General features: G+C 38.0%; 1 long non-coding RNA gene across 9 annotated transcripts; it reads left to right on the forward strand.

The window, feature by feature from the left end:
• The first annotated feature begins 5,628 nt into the window (after window positions 1–5,628).
• LOC130914779 (uncharacterized) lies at window positions 5,629–9,942 on the forward strand. Of its 9 annotated transcripts, none has more exons than XR_009062995.1 (10): window positions 5,629–5,801; window positions 6,323–6,421; window positions 6,515–6,591; window positions 6,938–6,985; window positions 7,820–7,880; window positions 7,951–8,001; window positions 8,202–8,270; window positions 8,380–8,493; window positions 8,577–8,647; window positions 8,782–9,942. It is a non-coding gene; the product is annotated as an uncharacterized LOC130914779 (long non-coding RNA). The 9 variants fall into 9 exon arrangements; XR_009062991.1 differs by having other exon boundaries at window positions 5,631–5,801; window positions 6,485–6,591; window positions 8,782–9,940; XR_009062993.1 differs by lacking the exon at window positions 6,938–6,985 and adding an exon at window positions 6,214–6,247 and having other exon boundaries at window positions 5,632–5,801; window positions 8,782–9,940.
• Window positions 9,943–10,148: the final 206 nt, after the last annotated feature.

Below are 10,148 nucleotides of genomic sequence, written 5' to 3' on the forward strand. Positions count from 1 at the left end.
GCCTCCCGTAGTCCCACACGCTGATGTTTACATTCTCCGCGCGGCAATGCAGGACAAAATGCAGCCAGCCACGATGAGTGAGGATGATAACCAAATTCCGTTTTAAAAAGCTGCCTAATGGAAATCTGGATAAAACCAAAGTTTTGTGCACATACTGATGTAATGAACTGTCGTTCGATCGAAGCTCAACCAGCCTAAAGTACCACCTTCGGGCAAAGCATATCTTCGCTAGTGTTAGCAATGACGCTAACACTGCGGGAACAAGCCGCAGTTATCAAGCTACACTGGCAGAGTGCGGACTCGGACTTGTCAACAAAAACACAAGTAGGTTGACTACTGCTATCGCTACATGGGTAGCCAGAGACTGTAGAGTGTAGACCCATTAACATAGTCGAAGACGAGGGCCTTGAAAATCCAATGACAACAAACAACAACAACCAATGACAAACCACTAGACAGGTACAAGGCAGTGCCAGCATGGACTCATGTCAACTACAGTGGTGGTCTACGCACAGTGGAGCCCACAGTAAGCTGGCCCACTTTGCAAAAAAAGTATCTGGTCACACCTGCCACAAACGTTCCTTGCGAGAGACTGTTTTCTTTGCCACATTGTTAGTCTGAAGCACTTAAATCTGTTAAAGCTCTTTGCTGTATACTGTAATACAGACAGTTTATTTTATTTTTTTATTTTATACGAGCTGAGTTGCTAAATAAAAATTTAAAACTCTATTCGTTTATGTCTTAATTCATTGCACATCATACATTTCATCTTCAAACAAATTTTAAGTCAATTATAGTATTTTCCTAGATTTTTTTTTCCTGAAGAGCAACTTTCTTCATCCCGAGGGAAATGTGATTAATCATGATTAATCACACAGTTGACATATGATTAACTAGATTAAAAATTTTAATCGTTTGACAGCACTAATATATACATAAGTTTTTTTTTTTAATTGTACAGTGTGGGAAAAAAATGATAAAACGTCTTATATGTACTGTATCTCTTTTTAATGCTAAATCTGAATCAATACACTGAACACACACACATACACACAAAATTGTTTTTTTGTGGGGGGGGCTACTTTGCGGTAGTTCACTTAGTTCGCTTAATCCCTTACAAATAAATAAAAAATAATTTTAAAAAAGCCCTGTAAATAAAAAAAAAAAAGCCATGAATAAATAGTACAAGATATACTGTAAGTAATGCAAAAAAAAAGATAAAACTAAAAAAAGAAAAATGTTATATTTTGTCTTTTTTTTCTCATAATATTTTTTTCCCCTTGTGTTTTGTTTACATGATAGGGATTTCTTTGTGTCAATCGAAAACCATAAGACAGAACGAACCAAATCACGTGTGGAGTCCCTCAAGGGTCAATTCTTGGGCCACTCTTATTTAACATCTATATGCTTCCCTTAGCTCAGATAATGGAACAGTATGACATCTACTATCACGCCTATGCAGATGACACACAACTGTACATTTCTGTGTCCCCACATGATTATAGTCCCTTAGTCTCCCTGAGTAAATGCATTCATCAAATCAATGAATGGATATGCTAGAATTTTCTCCAGTTAAATGTGGAGAAGACAGAAGTGATCATTTTTGGGCCAAAAAAGGAAAGGTCAAAGATAAGCAGGCAACTTAGCACAATGTCACTTACAGCTACAAATCAAGTCAGAAACATTGGCGTAATTATTGACTCAGACCTAAAATTTGATAGCCATCTAAAGTCCGTCACTAAATCTGCTTATTACCACCTAAAAAATATAACCACAATTAAGGGGCTTCTGACTCAACAAGACATGGAAAAACTTATGCATGCATTAATTTTCAGCAGATTGGGCTATTGCAACGGTATATTTACGGGTCTTGATAAAAAATCAGTCAGGCCAGCCAGCCAGAGTCCTCACAAATACAAGGAAGCTGGACCACATTACACCGGTTTTGAAATCGCTACACTGGCTTCCAGTGAGTCAAAGAATAGACTATAAAATACTACTGCTCGTCTATAAAACACTTAATGGCCTTGAAGCAAAATACATGCTTGATTTGTTCGATTCCTATGAGACATCTAGACCCCTAAGGTCGTCTGGAACCGGTCTCCTGCATGTTCCAAGAACAAGAACCAAGCAGGGTGAGGCAGCATTCAGTTATTATGCTCCTCACCTCTGGAACAAGTTACCTGAACGTCTGAAGTATGCTCAAACTGTTAGCTCTTTTAAATCATGGCTAAAAACGCTTTTGTTTAGCACTGCATATCCATAACTGTCTATATATTCCAATCTACTTGCTTTCTATTCCTCTTGTGCTTATCTCCATCGCTGATTTCAATTATTATTATTAGTAGTAGTTTTTGTTTTATTTTTATTTATTTATTTTTATTCTATTTGTGATTAAATGTGATTTTTATGTATAATTTCATTTCCGATTTTGATTGTCTTGGTTTTTACGTTGTATTGATTTAAATGTGATTTTTCCGATCTTCATGTGATGTAAAGCACTTTGAATTGCCATGTGTTGAATTGTGCTATATAAATAAATTTGCCTTGCCTTTCTCAAATCTCTGGTGACCTCACATTGCTTAACTCTTTGGCTGCCATTCATGGCAATAGACGTCCAATCTATTTTAACTGGGAGGGGCTGAAAGTGACTGAATGATGAAGTGTTTCAGTAACAATTTCCCTCTTTTACTAACTATCACAACATGACCCTGCCTGGCGGTGAATGAGTTAAGCCAGAGGTCGGGAACCGATGTCTCGCGAGCCATAACTGGCCATGAAAGAGCTGGGTTGAGCTGATAATCCATTCGCACATTTTTCTTGGACCTTCAAACGTAATACCTTTTACAGTGCAGGTAGTCCCTGGGTTACAACGTACCCGATTTACGTGTTTTCGACTTTGCGACGCCAGAGTTTCATCCGCTGTTTTGTCTCCAATCTTTGTTTTTTTTCTTTTGTCATGTAAACAGTATGAATGAATGAACACTCTAACAAAAAGTGTCTTTTGACAATTTTAACTATGTTGAAAGTATGTGGCAGTCTGCAATTTTCCAAAAGTTTTTCCATGTTATTCCAGATTGTATCCATCGTTGGTGGGTTGTGAGTGTATCGTCAAATTCAAGCGCTTGGATCGTCTTCACTTAGCTTTGCCTTCCATCAACCTCTTGTTGTGGTGCCAGCTGCCCCCAGAAGTCACCTGAGCAGGAAGTCTTTTGTTTGAGCCCCTTCCCGCTTCTTTAAAGCAGTAATATGAAGTAAGGTTGGCCAACCATGTTTTTGAATAATATCAATGGCTAAACAGTTATAAGCATATTTTCGTTATTTTTTTAACGCAATCCTTCCAGATTCTTTGTTTAACCCATAGCAACGCCCTTGACAACGAAAATGCTTTTCTTCAGCAATCTTCGGAAATTACGTCACACCTTGAAGTGCGAGGGAAGTCCGCCATTGAACATTATTGTTTGTTGCATTGCTTCTCGGTAAGATGCCACGGCGATGTGTGGCGATGTTTTGTTCTCACTCAAATGAAAAGTTGTATGAGTGGCCAAAGGATAGCAGGGCACGTAAATGGACATCTTTCGCTCGCATGAAGCGAATGAATTTCACGCCATCATCGAGTAGTGTTCTCTGCTGCAAACACTTCGAAGATGCCTGCTTCCTTAACCGGTCTGCTTACGATCAAGGATTTCCCAAAAAGTAAGTGTGATTTTTGGATAGATGACTGATGACTTTGTCAAAGCAGAGCTGCCAACTGTTGTGGAGTGAACAGTATAAGCTAGCCGAAAGTTAACTCGTGGCAATCCCCGATCATAGTTGTTGTTGCGTTCGCTAGGTTAAGCGTGTTTAAATTCTGCGTCATCTACGATCTTGTCCGAAAGGGTTAATCCACTGTCAATCGGGAAAGGGGTGTGGATGTGCATACATGCGGGTCGGCGCCGCGGTAATTCACGGTCACGTTGCAGTTAGAGACACACACCACCGGTGAGTTTGTGCACATTTATTTGTATTTGTATTATGTATTTCCACCTTCATGCTTCAAGCATTGCATTGCATTTGTACGGTTTGGCGTTTCTTTCACGGTGATCGCTTGATAGCCTTCTAGTTTGTGTTTCGCCGCTTCGCAAGAGCCGCTGACAGGTGGCAATTTAGCGTGTTGGCATCGAGTCAATCTCGCAGTGAATCAGCGAGCGGCTCAAGTCACGCAGTGAATCATGGAAATGTAGTCTCGGGACAACACTGAAGTGGTGCTTTGTAATCTGTTCGCTGGTGTGAAAAAACTACATTTCCTCACGCCATTAGATGCCACTTCCTGCCGAGAGCTGTGCCGAGCTGTGTTCTTACTGTTAGCTCCATGTGTTAATGAAGAAACAAAGTTGTCAGCACGCCGTGTGTTCGATACATTTGTAAACAAAAAGCTCATAACAAGACACTATGCACGATCCGTTTAAGAGACGCCGGAGTAGTAGGAGGCGAGGAGGAGATCAGCAAGAAGCAAAACTTCGCGGTCAAATGTGGCGGCAGTCCGCTATTATTTTTTTTTCTTATTGTTGCCACAATAAAGTGGAGAAAGCCATCAACTACTCATGTCCTTCTTTCCCCCCAACGTTTTTATATATTATTTTATATGCACGAAAGCTGCCGGATCTGCCAAAATGAACATGAAGTCTGATTATTATTTTTTTTTAACAATGTCATCAGATAGACAAAAACATAAAATTATGTGCAAATGCCTGCATCTTCAAATCATGAAAATAATAACAGCCTATATCTTACCAATCTTGTAATCTCGATGGGTCTTGTATCCATTCCATGTCAGGTAGTCTAGGCACATTGTTTGCATCCTGATTAGCGTCTGGCTAATACATGTTAGGTCCAACATAAAATTCCAAGCTCCTCTTCTTCCTCCAACTCTTCAAAAACTTGGATCTCCTCCCTTGCGCTCGATCTATCACTTATATCGCTGTTTGAATCATTGTTTGAGGGGCTTTGTATGGCGGACGTATGGAGCTGTAACCCCAGTTAAAATAATTACATTAAATTACATTAAAAATGAGCAAATAGGTAATAAATAAACCACCAAACAAGTGAGTCATTTGCATATTAAAAGTGATAAAAATTGTAATTTTCTAAATGATTAACATTTATAAATATTCAATAGGTTAAGAATTTTTGCTTTCACTAATAAAGTTTTTTTCTAAGAGTGAGAGAGCCCCTCCCATACCCACGAGTCTCACTCTCAGACAGGAGACCGATGGGAAGCGTTAGCAGTTGGCTAGAGCTACCGCTAATAAAGAGACGAATTAAACCATTTTTTCTCCCAAAACGCCGATCCTGAGCCTCACTACAAGAGTGGTGTGACCCTTTGGAAGGCTCAAAACTTTAACCAGACGCGTTTTGGTAAGTTTTATTTTGTTAAAATGCTTATTTTGAGAAGTTAGTTTTAGCGGAGTTACCTTGCAATAGGCACATTCAGCTGCCACAACTTATACTATGAAACGTAGAATTATATTGGATGTAAGTGTCATTGTTAGTATTTTATTTTAATGAAAAAGTGATTATGTATTTTATTTTGTGACTTAAATTCATTTGATGTGAAAAATGTGCCGTATTGTGCATAAACGGTGAGAGGAGTCTGGCTGCAGCCCGCCTCTCTCAGTACCCTGCGCCGCTCTTCTCAGTACCCATCCCGCAGACAGGAAATGACGCAACACCGCAGCTCTCAGTCCCCTCAGACCGGAAATGTCGTCAACCCTTGCGACGAAAACAAGTTACGTTATTTCACCTCTCGCGAAAAAAACACGGTAAGTGGCCGCACTGAAAAAAAGTTTTTAAAAGCGTATGCATGTTTAAAAATGTTAAATAGTTAAACAACACTTGCGGTGAAAATATGAAGTGTTTATTCTGAGTTGAAAAGACCGTACTTATATCTAGTATTCTTAATGCAATTTAAATAATGTCTTCCTTTACTGACTGCATGCGACTTTGCTCTACTTATATTGTTTAATACGTACTGATGAATTCAGCAGCGAATTAGCTAATGCTGCTAATGCTTTTTACATTTTTTTTCACAATGAACAGTCTTCTTTGTGTAGTTTTCATTATATTGCACTCTTATTTTTCATTATGTACATGCCTGCAATTCGCAGCTCGCTGTTTTTGTTGTTGTATGGTATTGTTGTTTTGCCTTCATTTGTTTTGTCTGGTCCTTTGTAGTTTGAATGTTGTCACATGATCCAAATAGGACAAGGTTGTCATTTTTTCTTGATATTGTTACTCTGCTTAGCTATATATTTTTCATTATTTTTATTTTTATTTTTACTAGCTGCAAGATCACCACCCCATTGGGAAGAAACTAAATCACGACCCCCAAATGGTAGTCTTCCCATGCAGATACAGGGATGTCACACAGATCCAAATGGAAGTAAGTAGCATAAATAGTAATGTACTTTAGATTTTGGACTGTGCTGAACACTTTTTTCGATAGACATCGAACACTGTAAAACCCACTGTGCAGACAGGACCAATGGTGACAATATAAGACCATGTCGAGTTTCATGGACGGTTCAAACTCATCCTGCCCAGGAACGGCTGGTATGTTTTTATGTCTGAGACAAATGTTGTGCTCAGTGGAAATCTGGATAGGCTTATTATTCCTTATATTAGTTAACAATTGGACATAATTAATTATTTACTCTTTGTTTATTTAACCAATCAACATTCTCATTAGCTTATGCAAATCTTGAATATAAAGAGGCCAGAAATGGTGTTGATTGTCTAAAAAAAGAAAGTTTGATTGACACGTGCTGACTTTTGGAACGTTGGCCTGAACAATGAAATGGAATCAACTGTGAATTTTGAGGATTTAGTTTCTCTAAAGAACATAATGTCACTTGTACAATTAAGTAAAATGTAACTTTTTGTGTTTGTTTTTTTGCAGATATGAAATGCATATTTATAACTTGTCTAACAAGTAGCTCATTCAAAGGTATAAAAAAGTATTTTTTGGCGTGTGTAGGGTATTATTTTAACTATGTAGCCTACAGAATGCTTGTATGGGCTCATGTAGGTGTCTGCGTACGTTTGTATTTATGTAACATATGTCCGTGTGTATAGATTATGTATTTTTCAGGGAAGGACCATATTTGTGGCTGACCCCTATGTTGTTGCAACATAGTGAAAGCCTACAGGATGTGACCCACACATGCATTTGCCTGTAAGGCTGATTAGTAACAACTACAACTTGGAGCATTGGTTCATTTTCAAAGAACAGTCAAATCATAACAAATTAAATGATCCAAATTCCAATTATTTGTGGGAAGAAAAATAGATCCAATCTTGAGATCAGAGAACTATTGTTATCTCTAATGAAATTCAGTAACCATTCATATTGGCATGGCGTTTCCATGATGATCCAGAATAGCCTTGTTTGGTTTTGAAGGTATGTTCCAGTCGATCCTTTTATGTTGCCCCTTCAATTAAAGCAGAATTGCACTCCAGATGATTCATCCAATCATTTGAAGCAAAATTCTAAAATGCAACTCTAAAATTGCGAATGTTTTGTTTCAAGGGCGTTGGCCCGGTCTCAACAATGGTAGGGACGAATATAATGCAAATAAGGTTGCTCAAAAGTTGGTGGGGACAACTTTAGCATCCTGAAAAGTTGGTCGTGTTATGTCCCTACCGTCCCTATGCAAACCTACGCCCTTGTTTTGTTTGCATGAATCATTTAAACCTGACTGGTTGGTGTTCTTGTGCATGGAAACACGTTTGTAATTGTTTAACTACTGTATTTAATATAAACCTATATTTTCAATTGCAGAAAACGTTGACAGTCAATCAACAGGGGGACATGGAAAGAGAGGATTGGAAGTGAAATAGAGGTATTTGTAAAAGTGTGTATATTCATTGATTCAAAACTTGAAGGAAGTGACTGTTAAATTCTTACGTTAGGGTTTTTCGGGACAGCCATAGGGGAAGGACTGTGGCATCTTCATGTTGATGGTAGGTGAGTTTAACTGTCCAATTTTGTCCTCTGTTATATTTGTATTCATTTATCCATTTCTAGTATGCTCTTTGCACTGTTCTGGATGCTCTCTTTGAGTTTAACCATTGTAAAATGAAGTTCACTGAATCATTCAAATTGGGCTACAAAATATCCTTGTCGTTATTCTTTATTTACACTTGTTTTTAATTTTTGTTAGACTGATATGCCAACTCTGAGGAAGTGGTGGTGTATATTGCTAGCGGACAATTTCAAACTTGGGTGCATGGTAAGTCTTTGAAACTGTTGATATGGCATTCATAGGAAAGTAGGTGCACAATACCTTAATTCTTTGTTGGAAAATGTGGAATACTTATTTTTGTATTTTTTCAACTTAGGTGAGCCACAGGAAAGAGTTTGCCCATTGGACAGATAAGGCAAAAGCATTACTGCAGGGTGAAGTGCCACCAGTCTATCAGCTACAGAAGTGAAATTTGAATATAATTGCTGAGGTCAGCTTTTAAAGACTTTTTAGTGTCCATTACTCTGACGCACTTTTGAACATGTCCCCCTTTATTCACTGATTTATTTTTAGGAAGAGGTGCAACCACAGCTCCTTCAAGTTAGTGGTGGCCCACTCCAAAAAGATATGACGGGAAAAAAATGGTAAGATTGTTTATATACCTAGTTTAATGCAATGCCTGAAAAGAAAAATCAAGTATAAAATTAACAAAGCATCATTTTTATTTTACTTATGTAATATTCAAATAGCTCTTTTCTTTCTCTTTTCCAATGAACAGTTTTGGTAAAAGGACTGTGCAAGACTGCACAAAAGCCTCGGACAGGGGTGGGGTGGGGGGGGATTCATGCAGTAGGAGTTCCCAAGCATCCTGCAGATGGAAGAGGATGAGCACGAACTACAATGTCTTGGAGCCATTCAAGTTCTGTTTCAACCATCTGGAAGATGGATTTACCTTTTTTGAGGAGATTGTTGACCAAAGAAAATATCTGGTATTCTCTCAATAATAATAAAAAAATAATAAAACTAAAAAAATAAAGTTTACCACATTAGAACCGGTTGTATTGAGTTCATTTTTCTACACTTATAAATTAGTTGTTTTTTTTCTTTTATCCCAGATGTTAGTTGTAGGTAGTTTTAATTACCTGTGATGAAGGCGGGAGTGCTTGCCGAAAAATGTCAGGTAATTAAAACAACCTACAACTATTGTCTGGGATAAAAGAAAAAAACAACTAACACATGATAACTATTTTGTCATTTCTGTTTGAAATAAAGGTGCCTTTCCTGGAGCAGAAAGTTTAATATAGTTTCTGAATTAGTTAATTAAGATCTTCACTCACATGAATGAATTTAAGTAGCAAAATGAAAGACAAAATTGGTTTGGTTGCAACATGGAGAGAATATTACGTTTTTGATACATTAAATTGTAATGAAGCTATATTAATGTGTCCGTTCATAAAAATGTAAGGATGACAGCAATTTCTAATAATTCTCAATTGGAGTATATTTTACAATTGACAAACTAAAGTACACACTGTGATAGGTCACATGCGATCTTTCAGTCACCAATTAAACCTTTATTACAGTAGTGTGTATTTTAATTTTGATGTACTGTAACCATGTTTTTCATTTTGGTAAAATCACCAGGCTTTAACAAACTGACCGCGCTTAAAGAGTTAATCTCCCGATTTCACCAAATCAATTTAAGGAGCATGGAAATAAATTATTATTTAAATAATAATGAGTGATGCTGAAACCGAAAATAAAAGACGTGCGCAAAGAAAAGTAAACTAGTATTTACGTTCGAATGGACGCTAACTATTACGATAAAACCGGAAGCTCGGAGCTCGAGCGCTGTTTCATGTTGTCATTTCCGGTCTGAGAGCTGCGATATTGCGTCACTTCCTGTCTGCGGGATGGGTACTGAGACGAGCGGCGCAGGGTACTGAGAGAGGCGGGCTGCAGCCAGACTCTCTTGTAAACGGTCGACTAACTGCTACGTTCGAGCCGCCATTTTAGGTCTCGAAATGCGGCCTTCTTAGCAGCTAGACTGAGTTAAAACTAAAGCTGGGAATCTTTGGGCACCTAACGATTCGATTACGATTCAGAGGCTCCGATTCGATTATAAAACGATTATTGATGCACCCT

Source organism: Corythoichthys intestinalis, chromosome 4 (genome assembly GCF_030265065.1).
Source record: "Corythoichthys intestinalis isolate RoL2023-P3 chromosome 4, ASM3026506v1, whole genome shotgun sequence".
NCBI lineage: Eukaryota > Metazoa > Chordata > Actinopteri > Syngnathiformes > Syngnathidae > Corythoichthys > Corythoichthys intestinalis.